Source organism: Onychostoma macrolepis, chromosome 03, assembly GCF_012432095.1.
Source record: "Onychostoma macrolepis isolate SWU-2019 chromosome 03, ASM1243209v1, whole genome shotgun sequence".
NCBI classification, from domain to species: domain Eukaryota; kingdom Metazoa; phylum Chordata; class Actinopteri; order Cypriniformes; family Cyprinidae; genus Onychostoma; species Onychostoma macrolepis.
The window spans coordinates 53,761,322-53,774,845 of record NC_081157.1 but is presented as its reverse complement, the minus strand read 5'-3'; the positions used below and the strand labels follow the sequence as shown (position 1 = coordinate 53,774,845).

At 35.0% G+C, this 13,524-nt stretch overlaps 1 long non-coding RNA gene across 1 annotated transcript; it reads right to left on the bottom strand.

The window, feature by feature from the left end:
• Positions 1 to 1,167: 1,167 nt before the first annotated feature.
• On the bottom strand, positions 1,168 to 8,627 carry LOC131536596 (uncharacterized). The gene is made up of 7 exons (XR_009270012.1): positions 7,209 to 8,627; positions 6,679 to 6,769; positions 6,342 to 6,427; positions 5,534 to 5,561; positions 5,204 to 5,291; positions 4,243 to 4,293; positions 1,168 to 2,434 (listed from the first exon to the last, which is right to left on the bottom strand). It is a non-coding gene; the product is annotated as an uncharacterized LOC131536596 (long non-coding RNA).
• Positions 8,628 to 13,524: the final 4,897 nt, after the last annotated feature.

Genomic DNA, 13,524 nt, shown 5'->3' with positions numbered 1-13,524 from the left:
TATTAGGCAGAAGTGGTAGGGCAAAAATAGGGCATCCACTGAGATTTCTACCTTGTTTAATAAAATAAGGTTTAGAAATCTTAAGTTTAGGAGACGGTCTGCTGTTAAGCGTAGCTGTGATGCGGCGGCCATCTTGCTTCCACTAAAGCAGAGCTTATGATCGCCAAGTCTGCATTTATTTGATCAGAAATACAGAAATAATTAAAATATTGGGAAACTTACCTTTTTTTTTTATTTTAAATTAATAAAAATTTTCTATTTTTTTAACCATACTTTAAAAATATCATTTTATTTGAATCATAGCTGAATTTTAAGCATTAAATGAACACATCCTTATGAATAAATGTATTAATTTACAAGAAAAGGAAAAAAAAAAAAAAAACTGACCCATTGAATTGCAAACTTTTGAACGACATTGTTACAAAATATTTATATTTTAAATAAATGCTGGGTTTCATGAAACATTCGTCTGCCAGAAAACAATTGTTATTTGAATATCACGCCCCTAAAAACACCCCGGTTTAGAAGCCCCGCCCCTAGAGTTTACGACACGGAGAAACCAAACCTGGCCAAAAAGAGGAAGTAATCTCATTAAAGAGAAATTGATCTTACTCCAAAAACACCCGTTAACCTTGTAATTGCAAACAATTAGGCTACATTAATTTAATATGTATATTAAAATACTGGTAGCCTAAATATAAACAGTATAGCCTATTTAGTTCCACACACTTTATAAAAAAAATAAAATATTTAAGGTTATTCAGAACAGAACAAGAATGAAAAATAAGTAGGCTCCCAGCTAACAAAAATACGTAACTGTTACGTAACCGCAACGTAATTTGGTGACCAAAGTTACGTCGTGGCGACGTAACTAGTTACGCCGTGGCAACCGGAAAAGTGAAAGGTGCGATATGCCGCCACAACGTAACTTCGTAACGCTGTTGCCAGAATCGCGACGCCGTGGCAACGCCGCAGATCAATAGTTGTGTGCTGGTAATCAGCTGGTAATTTGTTTATAATTATTTATTTTCTATGGGCGGACATGCAGTAGTTTAACCTAATTTATGTCCTCATATGCCCAAACTAATTTAAAGGCTTTTTCAACAGCTGTGAATGATGAACACAGACTCAAAATGAATTCAGCTTATTTATTTTGAAAAACCCACAAATATGAACAATAAAATACACCCAAATTATTAATAAAAACATAGGATATACAGCGAAATATGAATGAAAGCATTCAGGACGTTCCGTGCTCAGCATCATTATAAACAGATATGCTAGCATAATATTTGCTAGCAGACATTTCTGATAATTAAGGAAAGATACCATAATCACAGAGGTGTTGATATTAACAAAAGGGTAACACTTTACAACAAGGTTCATTAGTTAACATTAGTTAACAACATTAGTAAACATGAACTAAGAATGAACATTACTTCTACAGCATTTATTAATTAATGTTAATTTCAGCATTTACTAATGCGTTGTGTTTGTTAACATTAATGCACTGTGAACTAACATGAATAAACAATGAACAACTGTATTTTCATTAACATTAACAAAGATTAATAAATAGTGTAATAAATGCATTGTTCATTGTTTGATCATGTTAGTTAATACATTAATGTTAACAAATGACACCTTAAAGCGTTACCAACAAAAGTACTTAAAGCAGACTGTATAAACATCATTTTTCAAAACAATAAATCTTTAAAATATTGAAAATGTTTATAAAACATAACAATGACCAATATATTTCACCCAAAAATGTAAATTCTGTCATTACTTACCCTCATGTCGCTCCAAACCCATAAGACCCTTTTGTGCAGAACACAAATTAAGATATTTTTAACAGATGCCATGTGTACGCAAAAAACAGCAATAACAAAAATAGTATGTCTTTATTTACAAATTATGTATTTTCACAAAAGCACCATGAGATGGCCAGCTCTCACACCAACGCAACAGTGATGCATGATGGTGCTCTCGTGAACATGTTATTTTGTAAATAAAAATGCAACGTTTTTTGTGCACACAAAACATTCACATCACTTCATAAATTGAGGTTAAACAACTGGAGTCACATGGTTTACGTTAATGATGTATTTATTACCTTTCTGAGGCTTGAAAGTGGTAGTTGCATAAACTGTGAAATGGAGGGGCAGAAATTTCTCAGATTTCATTAAAATGATATACATTTATGTTTCAAAGATGAACAAAAGTCTTATAGGTTTGGAACGACATGGAGGCGAGTGATGAGAATCTTTGGTTTAACTAAGACATTAGGTAAATCTGTTCCCTCAGGCGCACCGGTAGATCTCTGCCTGATCTCTGATCTTCTGGTTCTTCCACCATCCCAATCCTGGATTACTGAGCCACGACAGAAGTTTCCACTTTGAATGCTTTAGCCTGGCGGTTTTTTCACCAGCATCTAAAGTGAGAAAGAAAACAATAACCTAAATGTAAAAATAATAATAATAAAAAAAACAATGGTTGTCCAAAATGTAAAAGTACACACTTGAGTTTTCCCTACTGTTTGGGCATTTACTGTTAGGGCATTTCCACCTCAGGGCACAAAAGAGTGGGGACTCACAGGATAAGAACAATTTTCTAGAATTTTCAACAGTTTTTGGTCACTTCCTATACAGGGCTCCAGACTGCAACCAAATGGTTGCATTTTGTGACCGTTTTTTCTGCCGGTGCGACTACATTTTGTGAGCAATCACACTAGCATGACCGCTACGTTGCCCCACATCATAAGCGCAGCTATTTCTGTTGCATATGAGAAACATCAAACAGCAAGCGAAACAAAAGCTAGTGAAACCGCGCTACTCGTTTGAGCTGTGCAGCGTGGACCATTTATCAGCTCGGATCAGAGCAAACAAACTTCTCCGAGCTCAGAATAGGTTTACTCAGGAAGCAGTGTTGATTTCAAATTCTGCACAGAAATCTGTTATCAACAGGTCAAACAACGCTGACATATAACCAGAAGTAGTAACGCTAACTATAACCATGGTGTTGTGGCAGAAATAGTTGAATTTCATTACATTATGCATTTCAGGGTTTGTACAACCTTTTGAGAGAGAAATTCAAGCACATTTAAGTATTTCACACAATTATTTACAGCACTTTAAAACTTTAAAAAGCATACAATTAAAATGTTATTTTTAAAGGGATGACCAAAATACACTGTGGTAAACAAACACTTTTGTAAAATAAAAAAAAAAGGGGCATCAAATTACCACTATAATCAGTAGATGGTGGCAGAGGAACACTTATAGGCTTATTAGTTATTCATTTGTACTTTTTACTTTATATTTTGAAATTATAAAATCACTATTATATCATTTCAAATCATCAAGAAATCAAATTTTGTAAAAATTTAGCTCTTTTTTGTGTATGAAGTCACAAAGTGCACTGAAAAACAAACTTCTCTGACTGAATCACACACAAAGCAAGAGAGCTCCTTTTATAATCACTGAAGTTGTTGGTCAGTTCCATATAATACTACAAAAAAATAATGGTACATTTAATAAGAGTAGAATATGTTAATTTTCTATATAAAACTTACATTTTGCACGTTACTGTTGTTAAGTAAATTTTGTGCTTCCCAATTCAAGCTCAGTGCTTTACTGTCAAATGTGCATTACCAAGAAATAAATGTGTAATATTACTAGTAACTACACTTATATGCAAAACTATAATAATTTTATGATTTAATTATCTTTATTTTTAATACCCCCACACACCACCCCCAGCGCTACCAAATCTGCTTCTGGCGCCACCATCAAATGAACATACTTTCCAGGCCAACAATTCACTAAAAATGTTTTTTTTTTATTGGTCTTATGAAGTATTCTAATTTGTTGAGAGTGAATTGGTGGGTTTTTGTTAAATGTGAGCCAAAATCATCACAATTAAAAGAACCAAAGACTTAAACTACTTCAGTCTGTGTGCATTGAATTTATTTAATACACGAGTTTCACAATTTGAGTTGAATTACTGAAATAAATGAACTTTTCCACGACATTCTAATTTATTGAGATGCACCTGTATGCATTGCAAATGTAGTACAATTAAAATGACTATGCAAGTGCTAAAAAAAGTCAGCTGCTGAAATGTTAAAAGGATAGTACATAAGAACCGTACCGAAATGGTGACTCTAAAATGGTTATACAAACCAAACCAAATATAAATACTGAGAATGTGTTTGACATAAAAAAAAAAAAAAGAACTTACACAGCAAAAGATGCAGTGACCTGTGGCTGAATGGCCTTTGGTTTTATTTAGCTGTGATTGACACACAAACAAAAGGGAAAAAAAGATAATAGCATCGCTGAATATGCATATTTCTATATATTGCATATAAATATTGCATATTTCTGTACAAATTAAAGTGTACTCATTCTTCATGAGTGAATAATCAGTATGTCGGGGTTCTCAACTCTGGCCCTCAAGGTCCACTGTCATACAGAGGGTACGTCTCAATCAGCTTCATAGTTCGCTAGGTTGTGAATTAATATGTTGTGTACACAAACTCCGGCACTGGTAAGCACAGTGGCTCTCTACACACAGGTGACTATTTCCGTCCTTATTGTACAACATCATTACTGACATCTATGCACAACAGTAAAACTGATATATTTTTTTTAATGCTATTTACAGCACATTATGATAAATACTTTGTTACATGTATGTGCAAGATTTCAGTCATAAATAAATATTTTCTAGATTAGACATTACCTGTCTAGTGATGTATGTTTATGCTGAAATATAATATTGGTTTGTGTTTTAAAATCTATCATGTGTAATTTTGTAGCAAATTTTCTCTTAAGTTTTGAGCTTCAGAACTTCCTATATGGGAACATAGTGAGCATCGATGCTTCCTGGTTTTCACAGCTTTTTTAGGGAGCAAACTAAATTTTGTGATTGAGACAGCCCTTAACCACTGACTACTGAGCAAGGGACCGGAGTGATTCACACCCAGAGTTTAGGTCCACACCTGATCACGCTCACCTGTTTGTGACTTTATAGTTAGTAAAACTGAAAAACTTGATTAGTTTGTTCAGGTGCACTGCGCTAGTTTGGAGCAAAACTCTGCATGTAAGTGGACCTTGAGAGACAATGTTGAGATCTCCTGCATTATATTCTGAACATGACAATTCAGAGAGGCAGGATGACTTCTAGATAGATGACTTACAACACTGGTGTCCAGTCCTGGGCATGGTTTCTGGTGATCCTTGATCAGCTGCTCAGGTCTGCTTAATTGGGGTTGGAGCTAAACCAAACTAAAAAAAAGAGAAAGAAGACAACCAATTAATATGTTAATTTGATGTTAAAAAGTTAAACAAAGATAAATTAAAAAAATTTTATTCATAAATATGCACAACATCTGAAAATGCACAAAGATGAGAAGAAAGCAATGTGTTTAATGAGAACTTTCAACCCACTGAAAAATAAGAAGCAATATTAAGTCACAGATGCATTTTTATTTATTGTTATTCTTATTCTTGAAATAAGTTATAATTACCTTTTGGTTTATTGATGATTTTCAGTCTCTGAAATAGAAACGTTCTATCAATTATGGATGGCATCATACATACATCATATGTAACGATATTTAATAAGATTTCTAACACTGTGTCTACACCGGACGGCGCAACAAAATACAATATAACCTATTATTATATGATGTTGTCTACACTGGATGCAGTGCGGCACGACACAACAAATCCCCGAGAGTAATCTGATGCCTCGTTCTATTTATGACGTACTGACAAAAAGTTCAAATGATTTTTAACAGTCACTTTGTTGCATCCAGTGTAGACACGGTGTGAGAGTGTGAAGCTTGGAGATAGAGAATGGGAATCTACGGCACTGTGCATTGCATTATGGGTATACAATACAAATCACCAGAGGAAAAAATGACTATTTACGTTAATATTTTTAAAAGCTTCTTGCATTTTATTAGAATAAATGAATTAATATTCGAATCCCTTGTGTTATTAAAGTTTGTGGTCCGTTTATGTTTTTGAAATAAGTCTCTCTTGTTCACCAAGAAAAAGTTTTCTATATGAATATATTGTAAAATGTAATTTATTCTTGTTTTCGCAAAGCATGATTTCTGAAGATCATGTGACACTGAAGACTGTAGATTCAGCTTTGATCACTTTTTAAAACATACTGAGATAGGAAATTGTTATTTAAAAATGGTAATTTCACAATATTACTGTTTTACTGTATTTTAATCAAATGCAGCAGTGGTGAGCATAAAATACTAATATATGACAAATCTGACCCTTAAACTTTAGGTAGTGTATATTTGAGGTATTACTTACTAGACAGATGGTTCATAATGTCTAGAGATGTTCTTCGACAGGAGATACGCTCCAACTCCTGTGCACGGCCGTCAGCATGGAAGAATCTAGGAACATAAACAATCTGTCACAATGCCAGGTTTATTTAAACTATAGCAGAGGTGAAATGCAGAAAATAATAATTTACAGAATGTACAATTTAATAACAGAATGTACATTTTTAGGTTTACTTATTTAGTAATGCTCTTACAGTGTTACTTATGTTTGGACATCAAAGCCCTTTTAAAATAACTAACAAGCAAACAAACAAACGCACACACACATATATATAATTTTGCAAAAGAAAATTACAGATCACCTGTGTTTTCTATTTCTCTGTCAGCAGCTCCCTTCAGAAATGTTAAAATCAGGAACTTCTCCTGTGTCATAGAGGGTTTTTTCTGACGCTTCTGAAATCACAGAACAAGTGGTATCAATATGTGTTTACCATGAAAGATCAAAACCTGTTTTCAGTTTCAGCACATTTTCACGCTCTATGTAACTTAAGTGACGTATCCGATTAACTGTACAGTGCATACTTTTAGGTTAAATTAATTAGCTAACTTCCATTCATCCGTTGACAAACTGCCAGCAAAAACTTTATATAAAAAACGCTCATCTATACATAAGATGACATTAAAGGCCCAAACTTTCATAAACAAGAGCTCAAGTCTATAGTTAACGTTACCTCTTATAGTTAGCTTACGGTTGAGATGCTAACGGACTTTTTCCGAAGACACTAAACCATTTCTGTAAAGTAAATATTCAACGGAAGCATGTCATTTACGTGAAAGAAAGTGTCAGGAACGCTTGTATGTACTATTTGTGTATTTTAGAGACTAAACTTACCTGAAATTAGTAAAAACAACAGTGAGAGACGAAGTTGCTGCTTGACAGTTGAGCTGCCGCCCCGTTTCCATGGTGACTTCCTCCGCTCCAGTTCAGCGCGCGCTCGCCCATTAAAGCACGTAGAAGTCACGCAGAATTTTACGTAAATAATATAATATAATAATATAGCTTTAGAAATGGTAAAACGTGGTGTAGAAACAACATTGAAAAAACATTCATTAAAAACTAAGGCATAGGAATGTATTTTTTCGTGCTCACATTTACACATGTATCATGAGGAACAATTTTTTAAACTTTGTTTTATGTATTTTTAAAATATATTTTCAAAATATGTCAACATATTTAACAGTGCTGTATGGGTGTGATTGATGTGAATTTATTAATAGGGGGGCTATATAAAGGCATATTAAAAGCAATCGTCCATATTCTTAGTGAAAAGAAACACATTTTATCTTCAAGGAACGTTCAATCTTGTGTCTGTTTAATTACACTTTTTAAATAGCATTATGGTAATCAGAGAGCACAAAGAACGTACAAAAAATATGATAATGAAATTACGTGCATACGACGTTGCAGTTACGTTGCCAGTAAGTCATGAAGTTACCAATATATTACGATTAGAGTACCTGTCTGGGACGTTCTTGGTTATCCTGTTACGTTAGGAGGACGTACTGACGACGTTGTGAGTTGGTAATGGGATGGTAATGAAATTACGTGCATACGACGTCGTGGTTACGTTGCCTATTGGTAAATCATGAAATTACCAAAAAATACCAATAGGTTACGTAACAGTTACGTCGTGTGTTAGCTGGGCTATTTATAAAATTACATATTAAAATAAAACACAAAATAGGCTATAGTGGCATTCATTATACAGCATTCAAGCAAAACTGAAACGGCACTGAGCTCATGAGCCTGTCTCATTCCACAAGAATCCAAACGTTTCCATTTGTTTGCTAAACTATTATTCGTTAGTTCGCCTTAACAAGGCGTTATACTTCACTCATGGTCTAATATTCGTGAAAAATACTTTACATGCACAAAAATGTTTGTTGGACGCTGCACGCTGATTTTACAGCCTTTTAAAATAAACAGTGTAACTTATGTTTGGTTGACTGCATTTTAGTTTGATGATGAATGGCTGAAATGTCAGATAGCCTAATGCAAGAACTAATGTTGTTTGTGTGTGTGTGTGTGTGTGTGGCGCCTGTGCGATCAGATGGATTAAATCAAATAAAGATACAAAGAAAAGGAAACAAAAAGCATTAAGGGTGTCACAAAAACGAGCGTATACTTGTCGCACAGTTTTCTTCCTTTTGTTAATTATATTATAGCCTGTTATAAATTTTGTGTGGTCCTATTATTTTATTCCTGTTATAGACTTAATCACAGAAGCGCTACATGTGCGTGATGCGACCATGTGTGTATCAAGGTTATTTTCGTAAACGAAAACAACAACAGTTATTGAAAAACTGAAATTAAATAATAATTATCAAAAATAAAGAATCATTTTGTGATCATTCAGCCCGGTCTCATGAAAATACGTATAAATATTACGCCAAAAAAAAAAAAACGAAAACTCGTGGTATTGATAAGCAAAAATAGACTTTGGCGTGTTTTTGGCGTGCATATAATACGCAGTTTTCGCGTGCATATGATCCGAAATTTGTTGGCGTGCATATGATATGCAATTTTCGCGTACATATGATACGCATCTACACAACGACCCTAATCCTACCCATCACGTAGCATAGACACGCCAAAGTCCTTATACGCACTTTCATGAGATCGGGTTGGATCATTACGTTCTCACCCCTTGGCGGGAAAATATATGAGCTGTGTGTGGTTTAGAGAAACACCTGTAAATGGCGCATCACGCACATGGGTTATCAGACGGAGAGATGCAAAGCAGTTTAAAGCAGAGCCCTGCATGGGTCCCGACCCGTTATCCAAAATCAGCAGTAATTTAATTCTGTACCAGACCAGAACCTTTTGACATAAAGACCGCATCAAATCTACATCAGTAGGGCAAACATGATTTATTTTCTCATGTAACACAAGCAATCATTCTGAGTTTGTGCTTTGAAGAAAAACAGACACGCAGCGCAACGTGATAATTAACAGAAAGAAAAAAAAGATGAGAACGCGCATCCTTTCTGTAAACAATACAATTTGCCTTGCATCTCTCGATCAAATGTGCATTGGCTAAATCACATCATACACGCGCTTATAATTCTTCATAAATGAAAAAAACATATTCAAATACAAAATGCGAGTGCCTTTATTATGGAATTTCATTAGTTTTGGTTATGATTTATGCATGGCTGTTCACAGGAAAGTGAGCAAGACACAACAGTTACAGTATCATGATTATGGTTAAATAAGCGAAAAAGACATCTAACCATCAAAACCAAATTAGGCTACATATATTTTCATATTAAACATCTCAACACACATAATTAGATATAAGCCTAAGCACAACTTGTGTATTTAGTAAAAAGTCTTGACTGCTTCATTTTGGCATAGGCTATATTTGTATACTTTTACCATATAAACAATCTCAGCTTGCGTTAATTTTGTGTCGCTAGACGTTTGCCTCACTAAAGTTAAATTATGCCCAAGTCTTTCTTTGGCCTGCGCTCTGGGGCCAGTTGCATAAACTGTTCAGATTAGTCTTTAAAAAGTTAGTCATCTATTTTTTTTTTTTTTTTTTCCTTCAAGACTGGTCATAACTTTTTTAATTCAGTTATGAAAAGGTAGATTGGTCTTATTTGTATTGGAAAAGTAAGCCTGCTTACACCTTGGTAACTGCTAGATGGTCAAGAAACAGTCTTGGTGGCTAAGTTTATGCAACTGGACCCTGGAAGTGATCTGTTAATTCTGCTAAACTTCAATTAAAACTGAAACTAAACTATATAAAAACGAAATAAAAATGTGTTCACAAAATAAAAACTAAACTAAAACTAACAAAAATATTAATGAAACTAATAAAAACTAAACTGAATTGTATAGCAAATTTGAAAACTATATTAAAATAAAACGAATTTAAGAAATCCAAAACTATAATAACCTTGGTGTGAATCCTCATGGTCTGTGTTTTACGCTGCTATTCGCACATCTAAAGCTAAAGCCCTGAAAAAGAAAGGACATTCTAATCTTACTGGTCAGTGATCGACTAATGAGCTTCGGTTTATTGGTCAGGAAAAATAACCTAAATTAACAAAATGCTGTCATTCTATCTAATTCTAATTTAATCTAATTCTCTATTCTAATTTCTCCACCAGATTTATATGCTGTGCACAAGTTCAGGCTAAAAACTAGCGTGCACGAGCTGAGACCAGACGTGAGATTTGATCACGACTCACATCCATATTGATAAATTCCAAGTTTTGTGTTGAAAACACTGTATTATCCTAATTAAAATGGCTTTTAACACTCCAAATTCATTTAAAAATGCACAAACTTGTAGTAGATTCCCATGGTGGCAAGAATAACTTACTACAGGTAAGACTTATAAAAAAAATACCTGCATTTACACAAGTACAGTTCAGCACACTATTTATTTAGTTAAAAAAAAAAAAAGTTATAATACACTAAAATCAAGCGTAGCATTAGTTTTGGCAGGTCACATTAGTCAAGCTCGCATCGGCTGACTCTCAGCTGATCCCCATCTACCTATAGGAATACAACACCCATCTAAGCATCCATATATAAGGTCCCTCAGTATCATCAGCAGTTTTCACATTGCTCAGTAGCTAATTATCCTCCTCCATCCCCAGCTCCTCCTCTGTCAGCCAGGATCTAGCTTCTGATTCTCTTTTCAATCAGACTAACTCAAAAATGTGTACATAAAGTTACTGAACTTTAACGATATCTGCAATACTTTGTTGGTTCTGTTCTGTTTACCCTGGGAGTTATCGCTGCTCTCCCTGCTCTTATCTATGCTTGGCTGCATGGATGCTCAGGGAGTTCTTGCCCAGAACAGAACCATACCGCCATCATCTTTCACGATAGCGGTCCTGACAGAAATAGTTTGTCGTTCCAAAGTTTATAGTACATTCCTAGTGTCCAGACTGACTTAAACCTAGAGGTTGATGGATTGATCAGCCGGCCGATTAATCGGGATGATTTTTGGCATTTTTTAATTAACCTGCATCGGCTGATTCTTCTGCAAATTGGGCTGATTTATAGGCAGGCATATCTGCAGGCAGCTAAGTGTTGTTGTGCAACGCCGTACCGGAGAATAGGGACTTTAATGCTGCCTTCACATGCTATCGGAATTATTGTAAATACCAGTGTCCTAATCGGAAATTAGTCGTGAACGGCCTCTCAAGTCATATTTACTACTGGGAAATTCAGAAATAATTTTGATACCCGAATTTCTGAGTTGGGCGGGTCATAAACTTTAAACATGGTGGAGGGGACAACCTTGCTGCGGTCAATGCTGTTCTCACAACAACTACTTCCTTTATCTTGTTGCTAAAGTATTGTATTTATAAGCTAGATATGAACAATCATTCGAAGCATATTGTATGTTTTATAAGCAGTGAAATAAGCATGTATTTGACCGAAATTCCAGAACTGTCATCGAACTGCATATATAGCGCGGTGAATGGTTTATGAAAACCATAAACAGTTATATCTGTATATGATTTACAGATATAACTATTAAATCATATAGAGTTATATTTTAAAGACATTTTCATTAATGGACTAATTTCATTGAAGTGGTTTTCCTCTACTGATCAATTCTTGATGATTCCCAGGGTACATTTACACAGCAATAATTGTGCTGAAAGCAAAAAAGTTTCACATACAGATGACAAGATTGTCAAAACAATCCCTGTTCACACAGATCTGCTAAAATGACTAAAAATGCTGTATAATGCATGCCAGGGACAGAAGTTGGCGATGCCACTTTGTAAAGAAACACTACATGCCTGCAAATATACTGACAGAACAAGTGATACTCATGCATATGATGTGACTGACACAGTTTATATGATTGTCAACCAATGGGATGCTACATTTTATTCTTTCCGACATTAAAGCACTTGAATATGACAAGCTGGTAATCACGACTTCATAAGTGGGAAATAGGAAATTTCCTATAACACGTGAAGGCAGCATAAGCAACAACAGCGGATGGAACGGCAACGGTGATCTGACGTAAACTGTTAAATGCTGTAGCCAAAGAGCGCAAAAAATCACTAAGCAACAGCAACAACAGACAGGACGGCAAAACATTCAATCATTTATCATTAGCTTAATACAAAATGTCATTTAAATGGGCAAGAGAAAGCGTGCTTTTGGCATTAAACGACAACTTATTGTCAGAAGAAGAGTTTTTAGTCTTGTATGATGCCAATAAGTCTAAAAACCTAGATTTACCATGCAAAATATACTTGCCATTTACATTTACTTACCTAATCTGTCACCTAAGGCAAATTAGCTGTACTCCCGTAGTAGACCGTTACAATGTACACGTCACGAAGTAGCACTGAAAGTCGCGCGTGCGCAATCGCACGTTATTTGCCGTCGCCGTTCCATCAGCTGTTGTTGCTTAAATCTCTCTCTGAGGCTGTGAGAGGAGCAGCTCACACTCTGCAGCCGCCTCATTCACAAACAGCTTCAGCTAACGATGGCCGGGAAAAACAGACCGTTCTGAAAGCGTAATCACCTTTAACCCAACTAGAATTGATGACAACCGTGCTTATATTCATAAGTGCAACAAGTCATTTGCATGTGAAAGTAGAAACACGTGCAATAAAATAATTACTGTGATTCAGCAAATGTTGCATACACATTCCAAAGGTTGTAGCTCACATTCAGTAAGTCAGTCTGGCCTCAGCATTTACTACAACTTTGTAAAATCATTCATTTGAATTAATAACTGGACGTAGTTAACGTTTTGTTTTGCACTATGACTGGAATTTGTAGACGGTCCCTTAAACAACATTAGCGCTTATCTACACAGAGCTATACATATCTGACATGAGAACAGAAAACATTAAATAAGTAAGACTTTACAATAACTAATAATAACATAGAAGCTAAAACTAAGTTTAAAAGCGACTATAAGAAATGTGATCTGCCAAAGATAAATGAATAAAGAGAAGATCGCGTTAGCAGCAATGCATTACACTCAGTGATCACGAGACATTCAGTAACAGCACATTATCAGTCCAAACATGGAAAATGTGTCTGATGTTTGTGTTTCTATGTGAAACACCGTGAATTACTGACCTCTCCTCAGACTCGTCCGAAAGCTTTATGACTCGCTCCTTTATCAGACAATGACTTTACAGACAGCGTT